Source organism: Bubalus kerabau, chromosome 20 (genome assembly GCF_029407905.1).
Source record: "Bubalus kerabau isolate K-KA32 ecotype Philippines breed swamp buffalo chromosome 20, PCC_UOA_SB_1v2, whole genome shotgun sequence".
Classification (NCBI taxonomy): Eukaryota; Metazoa; Chordata; class Mammalia; order Artiodactyla; family Bovidae; genus Bubalus; species Bubalus kerabau.
The window spans coordinates 34,694,548-34,713,811 of NC_073643.1; the positions used below are offsets into that span (position 1 = coordinate 34,694,548).

General features: G+C 38.3%; 1 protein-coding gene and 1 non-coding gene across 15 annotated transcripts in view; one reads left to right on the plus strand and one right to left on the minus strand.

Moving 5' to 3' along the window:
* Nucleotides 1-19,264, minus strand: part of TAFA1 (TAFA chemokine like family member 1) — a 534,519-nt gene that overhangs the window by 205,236 nt on the left and 310,019 nt on the right. The gene's annotated exons all lie outside the window — the stretch shown is intronic.
* On the plus strand, nucleotides 19,127-19,233 carry LOC129635648 (U6 spliceosomal RNA). The gene has a single exon (XR_008706406.1). It is a non-coding gene; the product is annotated as a U6 spliceosomal RNA (small nuclear RNA).

Sequence of the window (19,264 nt, forward strand, 5' to 3'; positions counted from 1 at the left end):
TGCTCTGATATTGGATAAAATAATTATTTATTTTAAATTTGCTTTAAATCCCATTTTAGCCACTCACAAGTTGTATAATCTTGCACAAGTTTTTAAGCACTTTTAATTCCATCTTTCTCATAAAATTCAAGGCAAGAACCTACTTAATACTTAACTACTTAATACTGATGCTGTGCTGATTAAGTGAGATAACATGAATTAAGAATTGTAACTGACACACAGAATGGATTAAAAAGTATCAGCTGACCCTTCCGGTCCTAATGCCTCCCAGGCCATTGCAAGGCTTTCAGTCATTACATAGATACAATGACTGTAGGAGTGTATCTGGACTTCTGATGGTGGGTAAAGAAAATTATAGAGAGCTAATGATCCTACTAATTTTTTTTTTATTTTTTTTTTAATTTTATTTTATTTTTAAACTTTACATAACTGTATTACTGGAGCCTATTATACAGAGTGAAGTAATTTTTTAAAAGTGTATTTTCTTAAGGTAGTTGCTCATTGTGCTTAATCCTGATAAAATAGTCTTTACTTTTAAAAGTTAATGAGTGATTTTTTTAAAAATTAATTTTATTTATTGAAATATAGTTGATTAACAATGCTGTCTTAATTCTTGCTGTACAGCAAAGTGATTCAGTTTTATATATATATATATATATATAATTTTCCATTATGGTTTTTCAGAGGATAATGAGTATGGTTCTTTATGCTATAGAGTAGGATCTTGCTGTTTATCCATTCTCTATATGATAATTTGCATCTGCTAATTTGAAAGTCTCAGCCCATCCCTCCCCTGCCTCCCTCCCTCTTGGCAATCATGAGCCTATTTATTCTCTGTCTGTGAGCCTGTTTCATAAATACATTTATTTGTGTCATAGTTTAGATTCTACGTATAAGTGCTACCATATGGTATTTGTCTTTCTCTGCCTGGCTTGCTTTACTTAGTATGATAATCTCTAGGTCCATCCATGTTGCTGCAAATGGCATTATTTCAATGAAAGATGTTTTTTAAGGAGTTTTTTTTTTTTTTTTTTTTTTTTGGAAGTCCTTCATTTCTATACTGTGGGAAATAAATCTATGTTTGCTACATGATGAAAGAAATAGAGTGAACTCTGTAAACAAATCAATAGGTCACAAGCTCTGTGGCAGCACGTGAAATGGTTGAAACCTTAACTGTGGAGTCAGGGAAACCTAGATTTACATAACCTGCTTTAAGTTATATGACTTCTGAAAACCTTGGTATCCTCTTTCATCTAATAGGGATAATCATAGTGTTCCTACCTCAGAAAGTTGTGGGAGTAATTAAATGTTAAACAGTTGATATAGGAGTTTAGAAGAAGTCCTGCCATATATAAGTGCAATCATGCATTGTGCTTAGACACTCAGTCATGTCTGACTTTTTGCGATCCCACGGACAGTAGCCCACCAGTCTTCTCTGTCCGTGGGATTCTCCTGGCAACAATACTGGAGTAGGCTGCCATTTCCTCCTACAGAGGCTCTTTCCAACCCAGGGATAGAACCCGAGTCTCAAGTTTCCTGCATTGGCAGGCAGATTTTTTACCACTCGTGCCACCTGGGAAGTCCCATATAAGCTCGGTATATGTTGTTAATGATGATGATGGTTACTATCATTGCTTATATTACCCAGAACCATCCCTGACACATATTTGGTTTTAATTTGAATAGTTAAGTATATTGAGAGTTAGAGTAAAGATAGATAAATTATTTTAGTAAATTAAGTTTATCTATGGTAACTAATACTACCATGAAAAAGTAAAAAAATCATGAATCTAGGGAATATTAATCCATATTTAAATAATAATATTCTTGCAAAATTTGAAATAATGATTTTTATAATATAATTCTTAATATCTATTTTCTTAGAGTAATTAGGAGAGTCCTTAGAATCACTTGATAGGATAAAAACTCATGATATTTGCCCAGATCCCACACTCTTGCCTCTGTTCCATTACTTTAATTTTATTGTTTTGATATAAGGAAAATGGGTTCCTTTTCTAGCATATTTTTAATCAAGTTCTAGAAGAAATAAGTAATTTCAACTTGACTGCTGGTAGAAATATATGATTAGAAACCTTGCAAAACTATGACAATAATTATGTTAATAACATTTATGACAATTGCATTTTCTAATAGTATTATTTTCACATTTGTTTCCATACTATTACTTCATGTTTAAATTTATTATAGCAAGAGGCTGAGCCTTATTTCCATATTTATTGCCACCCAGATATTTATACTATATGTTTATTTAAGAAACAGCAATGGGTGCAATCTTGAATGTGGAAAGCAAGTGAAATACGATTGCAAAAAATCTAATGAGTTTTTTCCCCTTTCAGGGGCAAGGAAATGGCACAGTGGAGAGATGCATTTGCAATTGAGTCTTCTTAATATACGCTCTGGAAAATCAATACGATAGATACCTGACCTTTCTCTTGTTCTTTGGAATAAGCAAGAACACACTAAAATCAAAAGGTGTAAAATCCTAAGGATTGCAATGAGCTCATTTACATCAGGGAGCAAATTTCTATTTACCTGATAGCCAAAGAAGAATAATACCTTGTCGATTTTTCCCCTTTACTCTTTTGTAGAGCTCGATAAATCTGTCACTTTCCTGCATTTTTATTTTTGTTTTATTCATATTTTCTCTTTACTATGTGAAAATGATACAGTGGAAAGAACATTGACTTGGGTGTCAAAATTCCCCAGTGTAAGTCTACATTCTGTTGGTAATTAACTATGTCACCTTGTTTGACTTACTCAACTTTTTGAGTTTTCATTTCTTTATCCTAAGAAGAGAGTGAACTCTGAATTTTAGATACAGCATAAAATCTGGTAGTATCACATGGTAGTATTACACAGATGCCCTGAGACACAAAAGTGGGACATGCAATGGTGCCTGTGGTCAACCATGGGTGATTCTCTGGGTTAGCAAGGAAGCTAGCTACTCTCTAGGAGACAGAGGATTAAACTGCTTTCACTTCAAAATCCTTGACTTTTTGAGCAGAGGAATGCTATCAAAAAGGACGAGGGGTGTGTGTGTGTGTGTGTGTGTGTGTGTGTAAGCAATCACTTTATCACCTGAAAGCCTCCTCCACCAGGAATGGTACAAAGCACTGGGGATACAGGATGTCCAAGGCACTGTCTGCTTTCTTCCTTTGAGTTCCTCCAAGTCTAATGGGAGATAGTCAGGTTGAGGGGCAATTGCAGTTTAGTGTAATAAGTTCTACAGCAGAGAAAGCACAGGTGAAGGGCACCAGACTCAGCCTTGGAGGGTGATCAAGGAAGATGTCTGTTAGGAAACAGCGATGCAAAGGAGGAAAGGATGGAGAACTGGAGGCAGAGGGATCATCTTTACAAATGTCTAAACATGAGAGGAAGCATGAAGCAAGGAGGTGGGAACAGATCATTAAGGATATTATAAAACATGACAATGGCATTAGATTTTATCCTGGCTTGATGGGGAATCAAAGTTACATACAATGTGGGTTTTCCACTGGAGTCCAGAAAGGACATAAACTAGTTATAATAACCCTCTGAAGCCAGGCACCTCACAGCCCAGTTGGCACTTCAATTGAGCCTGGTAAGACACTGAGCAGAAGATGTAGCTACGAACTCCAGACATACAGAAACTATGGGTAAATAAACACTTGTTAAGTTGCTAGATATGTAATTTGTTATGCAGAAGTAGAAAAATAATATAAGATCATGGAGAAGAATTTAAAATATGGCTCTTGAACTTGAAAAATGTGATTATAAGGTGACGGGTTTGTTATGTCAGGAAAGGTGAGAGAACTTGTTAAAAGATAAAAAGCAGAAGTCAGAAGAATATAGCTTGTATCATGTATAACTATCTCCCTGACAGAGGTTCTTAACTTTCTGTGTTTGCTAAACACTAGGAATTTGGGTGGAAACCTGAACGGAATAGACTGACTCTGTCTCTGCAGTTATCTCATTTTGCACTTGGGTATCCTCCCAAGCCTCCTCATAGTTTAGTGTTAGTCACTCAGTCATGTCCAACTCTGCAACCCCATGGACTGCAGCATGCTAGGCTCCTCTGTCCATGGAATTCTCCAGGCAAGAATACAGGAGTGGGTTGCCATTTCCTTCTCCATGTCACAGTTTGGGTACAGCCATTTGCTGCCTTGACTCTGCTCTCATATCCAGAGGAGGTGGCTCTCCCATGTTTCAGGAAACATACTCAGACCTTAAGTACCTGCTTCTCAGAATGTCACACTTCTTACCTTCTAACACATGCAGCAAAATGCACTCTGTTCTTAGCATTCCACACAATCCATCCATTACGCCATCTGACAGCCTTTTCTCGCAACTTTTAGTTTTGAGTAAATAGCCCCATTTTTAGCAGGAGCAATTTTTATTTTTCCATCATATTTTGATCCTTTAAGGGATTGTAGTAACCTGTGCACCATAGCACAAAGTTGAAAGCACTATCTCTCAACCTTGCTAATAATACCTCTGGATAGACTTTTACTGGCCATTGATATTTTGGTTGATAAAGTTGGGGGAAAATATAAAGCTCATGAGCCAAAATGTTGAGGTTAGATGGCAAATTTTTAGTAAAGGGATAAGAAAAGGATTGGTAACCGCCATTCAGACACAGTAGAGGATTCACTCTTCCTTTGAAAGAGACTGAGTCAGGGTGAGGACACTGATATATGGTGACATGACAGGGACAGTGGCAGGCCTCTTGTGACTGTGCTCGTGTGGACCAGGTGAAACGAATCAAGTCAGCCGAAAGTCTCAATGGCAGACACTGCAGGACAGTGTGTCTGTCATGCCTGGATCCTGGTTACAATCCTAGTTAAGGTGTTCAGGAACACAATCTGAGTCCAGGGAGGTCCTCCCCAGGACAGAAGCAGACAAACACAAAACTGCCTGCTCTGTGGACAGTTTGTGTTTAGAGCAACTCAGCTTAGGGTGGCCACGGGGGAGCCCTGCTAGTTTTCAGAACAAAGGCCTGGCAGGCAGTTTCTTTTTTGGTCAACCTAGTGAACTGGGTGAGGGAAGCTTGGCTGTTCATAAGATCTTTATGTTTGTAAAGATCATAAGAAAGATCTTTCCAGAAAAATGCCTATAGCAGACAAAGACGATGGAGAAACTCCATGGCTGGACTTATCATTTGCTTTTTATTTGGTTGTACGTAAATGAGACTAAAATGTGGTCATTCATCTTTTCCTTGTCCCTTCACCACAAATTTATGCTTTAAAAATAGAACCATCAAAAAGAAAGCAGTCAGAACGTATGCACTAAGATTCAGTTTTCTGTGCACTGGATTAATTTTTTCTGTGATTATCAAGTTATCCAGATTATATAATGATGGTACAATGATGATGACCATAGCCATCATGGTGGTGAACAGCATCATCAACTATTTACTTCATCATTCTTTCTGCATTGAGCACTTAGTTCAAATCCAAAAACAAATCCATCAGTGCTGTTTCACTGGCTTCCTTTCCAAAATATGTATTATCAGAAAACGATGCCTCTTTCTGGGGAAATGCACACATAATAGCTTTTTGCTTGAAATGCCTCCCTAGCAGGAATGATTCTTGTAATGATTTTTTTTTTAAATTATTAAGGTACAACTCACATCACTAAAACACACTTTAGCCATTTTCAAGTATTCAATTCAGCGGATTTTAGTGCATTCAAAATGCACAACTCTCACCACTATCTAGTTTAAGAATATTTTCATGATCCCCGAAGGAAACTGTGTACCCATTAAACATCACTCCCCATGTCCCTCTCATCACAGCCCCTGACAACCATAGGCTTCTCCTGCACTTAGGACTTGCCTATCCTGGATACTTACATAAACAGAATTATATGATATGTGGCCTTTTACATACGGCTCTTTCAAAAAAATTTTTCAAGTTCATCCATGCTTTCAAAATTCATCTATGTTGTAGTATATATAGTATCTTACCTCTTTTTATGGCTGAATAATATTTTTCCCCCTGTGTCTGTATCACATTTTGTTTATCTATTCATCTATTGAGGGACATTTGCATTATGTCCCAAGTGAAGTGAAGTGAAGTCGCTCAGTCGTGTCCGACTCTTTGCAACCCCGTGGACTGTAGCCTACCAGGCTCCTTCGTCCATGGGATTTTCCAGGCAAGACTACTGGAGTGGGTTGCCATTTCCTTCTCCAGAGGATCTTCCCAACCCAGGGGTCGAACCCAGGTCTCCTGCAGTGTAGGCAGATGCTTTACTGTCAGCCACCAGGGAAGTCCTTCTGGCTGTTATGAATAATGCTACTCAGAGCACTTATGTAAGGAAGTTGATTTGAATATGTATCTTCAATTCTTTGGGGCCTTAGAATAATTTTCAGGGTTGGTTTTGAGTCTTTGAATGTGGTCAAGACAAGTTTTGGCAACTATCCTTTTTTGCATGTTATTATTTCTAAGAGCATCAAGAAGCAGCTGTTTGACTCGGTAGATTGAAGGTAGCAGATGAGAATGTGTGTGGACGAGTTAGGGAGGAAGAAATGTACAGAAAAAAGAGCTTGGGGCTGGGACTCTCTGAAGAAACAGAATTTCTCATAATCTGCTATATTGGTAGTGTTTGGGATTGTATCTACTTGCCTATGACTACCAGTCTGTTTATATTCATCTGTGTTCCCAGGAATAAATACATTCTGTTTTTATTCAATTACTCAATGTTTAGTAATCCACCAACTGTGTAAAATAATTAAGACTAATAATCACAAATCAAGACATTTGACGTAAGGTTCCATTAACAACTATTTTGTGTTTGATGACAGTCTGTTTCTGTGTATTCAAAAGTAAGGAAGACCTATATTTATTTTTCCTAGCAGACACTAAAAAGTGTAATCATAATACTTATCTGTAAAATGGAGTTAATAATAGGTTAGTTGTGAGGTTTAAGTAACTTAATGCTTCTAAATTAAAAGGTGTTGCCCTTAATGAGTCAATCATTATTATCATCACTATTATTCATTCAGTACACAGTAGTTAAGGCAGTATTTGTAAAAGCAAATCAAACCATATTGTCCATTTGCTTAAAACCCTTCGATGCTTTTCCAGTTTATGGACTCAGGAAAGAATTCTTGTGTCCTAAGGCCTCACCTGAATGATTTTGCTTCTAACTTTCCAAAAGTTTTTGGACTATTTTTCTTCTTGCTTATTCTCTCCAACCACGTTGGCTTTATTTCCTAGAACAGATCAAGATTTTCCTGCCTCGGGGACTTGGCGCCTGCTTTTTCTTCTGCTGGGAATATTTATAGTCTACATTTCTCTCGGCTAACCACCCACTGTTCTTCTTGTGGAACTTAGTCTCAATGCCACTTTGTCGTAGAGGCCTTTTGCTAAAGGACATCCTCCATTATTAATCTCTATTTTTTCTCCCTTTTGCTGGAGTTAAATGATAGCCTAATTATAACCTGCAGTGATTTTATTTAATTACCCACTGACTACAGTTTGCTCCTCTCTCCTTTCAAGTCTCTTGAAAGAATCAATATCTAGCTCAGTGTTTAGATATTCATGGTATATATTTATTAAATATTTTCTAAATAAATAAACTCTTCAAATAGTTTCTATTTTCATTTCTGGAAGTGAGAGTTAGGGAAGCCTTAAGTATTTTATAATTATTTTATATCTTATCATGGTTGGGCTCATTAATTTCTTTATTATAATAACATTTAAAAATTATTTATTCGTTTCTTTGCATATTTTATTACTTTTCAATCCTCAAAGGATTTGAGATGACAATTTTTCAAGCTGGAATTCATTTAAGGCACATTTTGAGGTTTCAGTATTCATTTTTAAAGAGTATCAAGAAAACAGGATATTAAGAGGAAAAATCCAAATCCAAATTCTATACTAGATATTTGAAGGAATTCAGCTTCCCCTTCTCTTGAATAAGAAGAGTTTACCTTACGCCATGTTCTAAGAGCGAGTTTCTTACAATAAAAAGAATAAGTTTCCCATTCTTTTGGTAGCTGGGTTACAAGTTCCTTTTGGAGAATCATCCCATTGCTACTCCCCATCCATGTGCTTAGGTATGGGTCTGTGACTTCTTGGATAATCATAAACTCACAGTCTTCTGGTCACAGGGATTGCTTGAAGTAGGAATTGGCAATTTTTTTTCCTATAAAGGGCCAGATGGTAAATATTTTGGTCTTTCAGGCTGCACAGTTTCTGTTCAACTACTTAACTCTGTCCTTGTATCATAAAAGCAACCTAGACAACATGTAAAGAAATGGTCATGGCTGTCTGGTAATAAAACTGTATTAGCAACTCATGAGGGACAAGATTCGGTCTGTGAATTGCCATTTGCCAACCCCTGGCTATGGGTCTACAAGTACCAAAATTGTGAATAAGTGTTTAGAAAATTTTATATCACTTTAACAGAGTAATTTTATGTATTTTGTAAATATAATTCTTTTCCTTTCATTTTTATGCTAATTCATATTTAATTGTATTTTACAAAATTATTGGTCTATTACCCACTGGATGTTTAAAAAAAAATGATAAAAAGGTCCTCATGATGGAAAGTTTGAGAAGCAGTGGCTTAGAACACAGCATAGTGTAAGGTAAACTCATCAGCCTGATTCAAGCCAATCCAAGACTTGTAGGAAGAGACCCATTCCCCTTGGCACTTAAACCTAGAAATTGTGAGCCTGCAGCTATTGGGCCACCTCAAAGAGTCCAGGAAGGAAGGAAGGCAAGATATGGGAAAGCACAACCAAAAGGTGGATAGAAATCACCTGTGATGACATCACTTGAGACCTTGATCAAGTCTTCAGCTTGGTACTGCTTATTTGCGTTTTGTTTGTTTCCCCAACTGGTAAGTTTTACCACTGAAATTTACTTGTATGTAAGCCAATAAATCCCTCCTCCTCCTTAAAAAAAGCCATTTTTCATGGAGTTTTTGGTCACTTGTAACCAAGAGAATCTGACAAATATAAATTTGCTTACCTTTCACTTCCATTAACTAACTGTGAGACACTGGGGGAATCACCTCGCTTACCCATATATTTATTTCCCCAGCTATAAAAATAATGAAGTTTTACCAAGTAAGAGCTTAGTTCTCAAGCCATATCATTACTGAAACATATTAAAAGTGACTCGAATAGTCATTATTGCTTCAATAAATAATACCTTTAAAAATTAACATGTAAAGGGTTTCCATAGAAAGTACTGCTCCAGATAATCATTATTCCTCTCAGTTTGGCCCTGACAAAATAAGCTCCTCAGTATACATGAAAATTCTGCATGAATCTCAAAAGATATTTTATACCCAGGCTGCTTTATGAGAGTTGGGAGAAAAGGTATCTCTTTAATGATTTCTACAATTCCATTTTAACCACACTAAACAAACTAAACAACTAAAAGTTGACTATTTTGTCTTCTACCAGGATAAAGGGGGAAATGTTGCAAAAGAGAAAACTGAATAACTTCTAGGCTCCAGCCAATACATGTCTTTGCTGGAGATAGGCTTTCAAGGTTCCAGTTCTAAGGAAATGTTAAAGAACATCTCCTGTACTCATGAAAGTCCCTGAAGACCATTAAAAAAATTACTTTATTTATTTTAATTGGAGGCTAATTACTTTACAATATTGTGGTGGGTTTTGCCATACATTGACATGAATCAGCCATGGGTGTACATGTGTCCCGCATCCTGAACCCCCAGCCCACCTCCCTCCCCATCCCATCCCTCAGGGTTGTCCCAGTGCACTGGCTTTGAGTGCCCTGTTTCATGCATCGAACTTGGACCGGTCATCTATTTTACATATGGTAATATACATGTTTCAATGCTATTCTCTCAAATCATCCCACCCTCACCTTCTCCCACAGAGTCCAAAAGTCTGTTCTTTATATGCGGGTCTCTTTTGCTGTCTCGCATATAGGGTCATCATTACCATCTTTCTAAATTCCATATATATGTGTTAATATACTGTAATGGTGTTTTTCTTTCAACTTACTTCACTCTGTATAATAGGCTCCAGTTTCATCCACCTCATTAGAGCTGATTCAAATCTTTTCTTTTTAATAGCTGAGTAATATTCTATTGTGTATATGTACTACAGCTTTCTTATCCATTAGTCTGCTGATGGACATCTAGGTTGCTTCCATGTCCTGGCTATTGTAAACAGTGCTGAGTTGAACATTGGGGTACATGTGTCTCTTTCAATTCTGGTTTCCTTGGTGTGTATGCCCAGCAGTGGGATTGCTGGGTCGTATGGCAGTTCTATTTCCAGTTTTTTAAGGAATCTCCACACTGTTCTCCATAGTGGCTGTACTAGTTTGCATTCCCACCAACAGTGTAAGAGGGTTCCCTTTTCTCCACACCCTCTCCAGCATTTATTGTTTGTAGACTTTTTGAAAGCAGCCATTCTGACCTGCGTGAGATGGTACTTCATTGTGGTTTTGATTTGCATTTCTCTGATAATGAGTGATGTTGAGCATCTTTTCATGTGTTTGTTAGCCATCTATATATCTTCTTTGGAGAAATGTCTGTTTAGTTTTTTGGCCCATTTTTTAAAATTAGGTCATTTATTTTTCTGGTATTGAGCTACATGAGCTGTTTGTGTATTTTTGAGATTAATTCTTTCATTTGCTTCATTTGCTATTATTTTCTCCCACTCTGAAGGCTGTCTTTTCACCTTGCTTATAGTTTCCTTCATTGTGCAAAAGCTTTTACAGTTAATTAGGTCCCATTTGTTTATTTTTGCTTTTATTTCCATTACTCTGGGAGGTGGGTCATAGAGGATCTTGCTGTGATTTTTGTCAGAATGTTCTGCCTATGTTTTCCTCTAGGAGTTTTATAGTTTCTGGTCTTACATTTAGATCTTTAATCCATTTTGAGTTTATTTTTGTGTGTGGTGTTAGAAAATGTTCTAGTTTCATTCTTTTACAGGTGGTTGACCAGTTTTCCTAGCACCACTTGTTAAAGAGACTGTCTTTATATTTTTGCCTTCTTGGCCAAAGATAAGCTGTCTATAGGTGCATGGATTTATCAGTGGGCCTTCTATTTTGTTCCATTGATCTATATTTCTGTCTTTGTGATAGTACCATACTGTTTTGATGACTGTAGCTTTGTAGTATAATCTGAAGTCAGGCAGGTTGATTCCTTCAGTTCCATTCTTCTTTCTCAAGACCATTTCAAAATTAATCACCCTAACAGATGACCCACTATAAACACACTCTACTTCAAATATTTCCTTCTACATGCTGCCGCTGCTGCTACATTGCTTTAGTTGTGTCCGACTCTGTGCGACTCCATAGACGGCAGCCCACCAGGCTTCCTGTCCCTGGGATTCTCCAGGCAAGAACACTGGAGTGGGTTGCCATTTCCTTCTCCAATGTATGAAAGTGAAAAGTGAAAGTGAAGTCACTCAGTTGTGTCCAACTCTAGCGACCCCATGGACTGCAGCCTACCAGGCTCCTCCGTCCATGGGATCTTCTAGGCAAAATTACTGGAGTGGGAGTGCCATTGCCTTCTCCTACCTTCTACATGGAGGCCACTAAAATAAGTGAAGTTGCTCAGTCGTGTCCAACTCTTTGCGACCCCATGGACTGTAGCCTATCAGCCTCCTCCGTCCATGGGATTTTCCAGGCAAGAATACTGGAGTGGGTTGCCATTTCCTTTTCCAGGATATCTTCCTGACCCAGGGATTGAACCCAGTCCCCAGCATTGTAGGCAGACGCTTTACTGTCTGAGTCATCTGGTAGCTCAGTTGGTATAGAATCTGCCTGTGATGCAGGAGACCCGAGTTCGATTCCTGGATTGGGAAGATCCCCTGGAGAAGGGAATGGCAACACACTCCAGTGTTCTTGCCTGGAGAATCCCATGGATGGAAGAGCCTGGTGGCCTACAGTCCATGGGGTTGCAAGAGTCGGACACGACTTAGCGACTAAACCACCACCACCACCACTAAAATAGTATTCTTTCAAAAAAAAAAACCACCAAAAAACTTTGGGGGGGGGGGGCGTTTTTATGATTCAGAATAGACTTTCAAAAAATCCTCTACTTAAATTGGCTTTTGAAAGAAAACTGTGTCTTCATGCCATCTTGCACTTCCAGTGACATTTTGGGCTCTGCAATTACCATGTTTTCAGTCACGAATACCCTTAGCATTTTTGTTGTTGCTGTTGTTATTTTTTTTTAATAGTAGACTCTGCTTTAGGGAGATACAGCCTCTCATACCCACTTAGCCAAGTGTGCTTTTCTGATTTGATATTTATGTTTTGCACAGCTCCAGCACTGTACTCAGCTCCCAGCACCCATTTCTCTCTGTGATTTCTAACCCAATACTTATTGAGTATAAATATCTTTGAACATGGGGACATCCCAGTGCCTGCTTTGATAGATATGTGTAGAATGAATGATTACAAAATAATACTTATTACTGAAGATTCTCTTCATTCCAGGTGTGATTATAAATACTTTCCATACTTCTAATCCTCACTGGAACCCCATGAGGTAGATGCTTAGGGCTACGTCTATTTCACAGAAGAGGAAGCAGAGGCACAGAGAAGTGATTTTTTCCAAGGTCATATGACAGTCAAATATTGCTGAGTCAGGATTCAAATTCTGACTCCAAAATCGCTCAACTTTTTTTATAACACCAGGGACTGAACTCCAAGCCACTGTTAGTGAAGAGTCTACTGACTACTAAGCAAGGGATTGGTAATCAGTGTCTCTGATAGGCAATGCTCCCTGGAGTAGCATCAGATCCAAGTGGATCTTTGGTGAAAACTCCATTAGCTGGCTACCAACTGGGGATAATTATCCAATGTCAGGTGATTCCAGAGTATTTTTCTCCATCCACACCACCACTTCCCAGTGCAAGCTATTATACTCTTCTTCCTGGGCTACATGTGTATCCTTCCAGTCCTTTCTATAAAAAACAGTCAGAGCCATTTAAACAAACAAATCCACCATTCTCTGTCACTTTCCTTCTCCAAAACCCTCACTGTATTCTACATATCTTTAGGAAAAAGTCAAAATCTTCACCTGAGTGTAGAAGTCCTGTTTACTTTTCCAGACACCTCTCAAGCTTTTTTTCCTGTATCCAGTCATACTCTATCTACTTTCATTTCCTGGAGGAAACATGCTCTTTCCTAGCTAAAGATATTTACTCTGGCTGCTGCTTTAGTCAGGCACACCAACACTCTGTGCTTCCAGCCATCCAACTGTGTCATTGTGACCTGCTGTCATAGGTCTACTCATCTTTCCTTTTGGTCTCAGCTTGGCCAGAAAGGATTTTCTTGATATATTCCAGTCCCAGATCATACTAGAGTCCTCTAAAACGTACCATCAAAGTCTTGCTTCTCTGTTTTTTAAACTCCCCTTATACTCTTATAATTACACATTGAATATCTGTCTTCCTTTCTTGCCATATCTCCAGTACCAAATATCTATCATAGTGCTGATACTTCATACTTGTTGAGTGAATTAATGGACATATATTAAATAATTAAATTGTGTCACTTCTAGGAACCATTACCTTAGAGACAATAAAAGGCTTAAATATGTCTTGAAAATGTGAATAGTTGGTAGAGCACTGGAATAGTTTACCCAGGAACACGGACAATTAAAAAAAAACAGTGATATTATAATAAATGCTAATATATTCCAAGTATTTACTATGCAAAAGGCATTTTTCCAAGAACTGTGAACAAACTGGTCATTTTTGTTTTTGATTTTCGTTGGCTTTTTCCTGAAGACCAAATCAGAAGTCTCTCATTTTCCTCCTAAAAACTGGTAAGAAACACCAGTATCAATGGTAGTGGCAGTGTTGGTAACAGTAAAGATGATGATGATAATAGTGTTGCTGATGGTATCTTACTACATGCTATATTCTTTAAATGCAGGACAATCATATGTGGTCCTAAGGACCACTTAGTGAGACAGGTAATATTATTACCCACACCATAAAGATGAAGAAACTAGATAGAGAAGGGTTAAGTTACTGTGTGTGTGTGTGTGTGTATATATATATATATATATAATATGTATAGTAAATATATTATCTATATTTATATAGATAATATAGGCATAGTCAGGATTCACATGAACCCAGTCTTGACATTCATAGCTGAAAACAGCAATATGCTCTTTCCATTTTGGGGGTTAATAGGCTCTTCTGTGTGGCTCTTGCTTAGTGTCTCTCCTGAGGCTGCAGTCAGTTGGGATCTTTAGACATTTAAAGCGTTCACTAGTCTCCACATCAAAGATGGCTTACTTGGAGAGCTGGCAGCTGATGCTGCTGTTGGCTGGGAATGTTTTTGAGACTGCTGACTGGAGAGCCTACACGTGACCTCTCCATGTGGCTTGGACTTCCCACAGCAATGAAGCTGGGTTTTGATAGGGATCATTCCAACAGGGGTAATTCCACAATATCAGGGGAAACTGCAAGTCTCCTTAGAGGCTAGAGTTATAAGTTTAGAACATGACTATTCTCACATTCTATTGGTCCAGCAAACACTAAGGAAATCCCAGGGTGAAGGGAAAGGAGTTACACTTAAAGTCTGGACATGCAGAGCAGCACACGTACACACAGAGGGAAGAAATTGATGAAGACCATCTTGAAAACTATCTTCCTTAAGATACTATGTTGTTTCATAATTTATTTGCATTGGCACTGATACTCTTTAATGCTGATCATGGTGGATAAGAAGGTAAGCCTTGCTACCCTCCTTCCAGGTCCCAAAGGATAACAACTTCAAGCATTCTTCACACAAACCACAGACACAGTGGTATTTGATTTGAGAAGGTCTGTTTGTCTTTTTTTTTCTCTCTTGCTTGAGGGAAAGAAGTTTCACTATCATTCTATTTCAAGAGGCAAGTGGGAAAATCCTGCAGAACAAACAGGAGCCCTTCAAAGGATGCCTCTTAAATCACTGTCCATGGAGATCACTTTTCCCTTTAAGCCTGTGAAGAAAGTTTGGCGTTTTCCTAACTTGCTTTGATGTAAATTCCTTTCTCAGTTTCCTTTCTTTTTTGGTCCACATGGGAGCCAAGGGAGCATGTGTCTCTCTGAACCCTCACAATCAACCCTGAGTTGCTTTAGATATCTGTCCTCAGGCACTGCCTGCAGCAGTGTGGACTCTGGATGGAGCTGAAAGTGTGTGCCCCTAACCCAAAATGATTGAGAATGGCAGCTGGTGAGCTGAAAATTCTGTGAAAGCAATAAATGACAAGTTGCTACATACACCTCATATACATTTCAGTGCAACTTAAAACTACTAATTGTACAATTATTTCCCAACTTAAAAATGTAAAGCTGAGGACTTTTCTCAAAATAAGAGTCCAGATTTGGAGGTTCCAAGTAGTCATTCTTGTATAAACTACATTTATTAAGCATCATGCTTGATGCCATTTTTGTTTTCTTTCAAGTAAAATGAGAATTTAAGGGAGAACACAAAATACTTCCAAATTTCTAAATGATTTTTCCCATGTGCAAAAGGGTAATGTTTCTCTCTAATGGAATTTTTCAAAATATTAAATTATGGATTTTATATAAAATTGAATTGCATATTTCAATAGCAAATATAACAGGCATGAAAAGTTTTGAAAACGCTGACTCTTGGTAAGTATACAATTCAACAGGTGAGAACAGCAAATACTCAGGGGAGCTAGAAAGTGACCTAATAGAAGCCTCACTGCATTGCTGATCTCCACTGGGATATTTTTACAGAGGGAGGGACAGTCTCCATTCACCTGGTGTTTGGGTTAGAGGTCAGTTAAGAGAGCATCTGGTGTGTTTCTTTGTTTTCCACTGTGGCTGTGACTTAGCCCCACAGAAAATCACATTGTCCACAGTCCAAAGGAGAATCAGCATGACCTTTGCCAAGTCCTATGAAATCTAGGCCTTGTTTAAATAAATGTTATCACTTTTAATAGCATGATCCATGTGCCAGGGTCTGTATAGCTGTTTCACGTGATTTACCTAATTTTATCCTTCCAAAACCCCTATGAGATCATGCACCAATTAGAAATAGCATTAAGTTCCTTAATTGCATAAAGTTGTATTAGTGCAAGGATGAAAGTGAAAGTGAAGTTGCTCAGCCGTGTCCTACTCTTTGTGACCCCATGAATTGTGGCCTAACAGGCTCCTCCGTCCATGGGATTTTCCAGGCAAGAATACTGCAGGGGGTTGCCATTTCCTTCTCCAGGGGATCTTCCCAATCCAGGGATCGAACCAGGGTCTCCCGCATTGGAGGTAGACACTTAAACCTCTGAGCCACCAGGGGGCTTAAAAAGAAGTTTGATTTCTTCTAAGGAAGGTAACTTAAAAGGCAAATAGCCATGGGCTTGGAATTAGGAATTCATTCATCATGTGTGACTTCCATTTTCAGAATTATTGCATGATCCAAGATGACCACTAGAGTCTTCACATCTGTTTTGTGGCAGCAAATGGTAGAAGGGAGGGAAGTTCTCTAGAACGACTATCTAAGATCTAGAACTTATACTGCAAAGGCCACGCTTGTCCGTGATTGGAGTCTGGGGTACATTTTTAGCTGTGCAATTTGATACTCAATTTGAATATGGGTTCTTCTACAAAGCAGGAAGAGAATGGATCCTGGCCCTCAACTATTAGACATGGAACCAGCTAGTTCTTTTTACCATCTCTATTGTACAGAGAAGGGAACTGAGGCTTATCAAAGTTTAGATCTTGATCACAAAGGTAGTTAGTGAAAGCCTAAAATTTTTAGCAGGCGAGGTGTTATATTTAATCATTACCATCAACCCTGTAGTTGATACTATTGGTTCTAATTTTCAGGAAACAGACTTAAAGAGGTTAAGCTCACAAATGAATACATGGCAAATAAGATCATATGTGGAATCTGGTTTGTCAGATTCCAAAAGGGATCTCTGAACTATGCTACCACACTAATACCATTGCGTGTTTTAGGAAAGAGTCAACAGAGATTCCTGGCACCATCTCATCCCTCTACACTAAGTCCCCAGGGGATGTTGCTCATTGAATGAAAATACCAGATATTGTCAGTTGTGTCTGACTCTTTGCGACACCATGGACTATAGCCCACCAGGCTCCTATGTCCATGGGATTCTCCAGGCAAGAATATTGGAGTGGGTTGCCATGCTGTCCTCCAGGGGATCTTCCTGGCCTAGGGACTGAACCCACATCTCTTACATTTGTTGTACTGGCAGGCAGGTTCTTTGCCACTAGTGCCACCTGGGAAGCCCATTTACAATATATAACTAGATATGGTTCATTATCCTTAAATCTGTTTTCATTCTTTCTAATTATGGCAAATAGATGGGGAAATAGTGGCTGACTTTATTTTTTGGGGCTCCCAAATCACTGCAGATGGTGATTGCAGCCATGAAATTAAAAGACACTCCTTGGAAGGAAAGTTATGACCAACCTAGACAGCATATTAAAAAGCAGAGACATTACTTTGTCAACAAAGATCCATCGAGTCAAGGCTATGGTTTTTCCAGTAGTCATGTATGGATGTGAGAGTTGGACTATAAAGAAAGCTGAACACTGAAGAATTGATGCTTTTGAACTATGGTGTTGGAGAAGACTCTTGAGAGTCTCTTGGACTGCAAGGAGATCCAACCAGTCCATCCTAAAGCAGATCAGTTTTGGGTGTTCATCGGAAGGACTGATGTTGAAGATGAAACTCCAATACTTTGGCCACCTGATGCGAAGAGCTGACTCATTTGAAAAGACCCTGATGCTGGGAAAGATTGAGGGCAGGAGGAGAAGAGGACGACTGAGGATGAGATAATTGGATGGCATCACTGACTCAATGGACATGGGTTTGGGTGGACTCCGGGAGTTGGTGATGGACAAGGAGGCCTGGCGTGCTGCAGTTCATGGGGTCACAAAGAGTCAGACACAACTGAGCTACTGAACTGAACTGAATCATGCAGTATCTAAATTTGCTTGATCATAGAAAGTCATCTAAAATGTTTGTCAAAAAATAAATTACCCCAAAATAAATAAATAAACAAATTCCCAGTTTTTTTCCCTGGAGATTATACTCAGTAGATGGAGTAGAGCTGAGAAATCCATGTTGAAAACCTGCTCCAGCTCATCCTTGCAATCAGGCTAATGTGGGAAATATATTTACATAGTTTAACCATATGCTTCCACTTTTACTGCTAAGTTTCCAGGAACTTGAAGGTGAAAATGTCTTCCTGCAATAGTTTCTTTTTTTTTTAAAAAAGGCTTTCCTTCCAACACCAAGAAAAAAAACAACAACAAAATGTTTCTTCTTGATTTTCTCTTGCTTTCTCTACAAAATAAATATGGGAACATCACAATCATTTAGAGTCCAAAGTCACTTATCTTGAAACTTCAGGACTAAAAAGCCATCCATGAATAAAAGGAAGAATGAAAGACTACAGTGAAACAACAGAACTTGAGAAAACAATCCTTTCTGATTCATTCATTGGTTTCTTCTTTCATTCACGGAGAGATCAGATGAACTCAGGAAAAAAAGAGGGAATGCAGACCATCAGAAAAGCAGCTTGCTCAGAAATTCTCTTTGTAGTCTGGCTTCCCTTTGCTTTGTTTCTCAACTTTTATAAAAGAGAATCTCAGTGACACAGAAGCCTTCTTTGAGTGTTTTGGGAAAGGCTTGATGCGAAAAAGTGCACTGGTTGAAACAGACTAGGGTCAGAAAGAGGCACTGCTTCTTAATTGATCAGGACTCAATCACAGGAGGAAAGGGAGTTTTGTTTACAAATCTACTTTATGAAGCAATGTAGTTATAACTGGGGACCCACATGGACCAGTCTCCACACAGAGGTGCAATATACAGAGGAGAAAACATCTCATTCTCTAATTTCTAGTTTTGTGCATGTTTCCATTTCTATCTGATATACATGAAATAGTGCAGAAGTGCTAATCTATAGATAAATATGTAAGTATACATAAATTGAGGGTATGTACTCCAACTTTTTTTTAACTGATGAGGTATGTGATCAATACAATTTGATGTAGAACAACTTATCTTTAGTGAGTTTCAGAATCACCTAAAAGATGTTAAAATGCAGATTTCCAGGATGCACATCCAGAGATTCTGATTTAGTAGGTCTGTGGTCGAGTCTATGAAATTACATTTTTAACAGTTTCCCAGTGCTCGCTTCGGCAGCACATATACTAAAATTGGAACGATACAGAGAAGATTAGCATGGCCCCCACACAAGGATGACAGGCAAATTCGTGAAGCGTTCTATATTTTTTACAAGCAACAAATGCTGGAGAGGGTGTGGA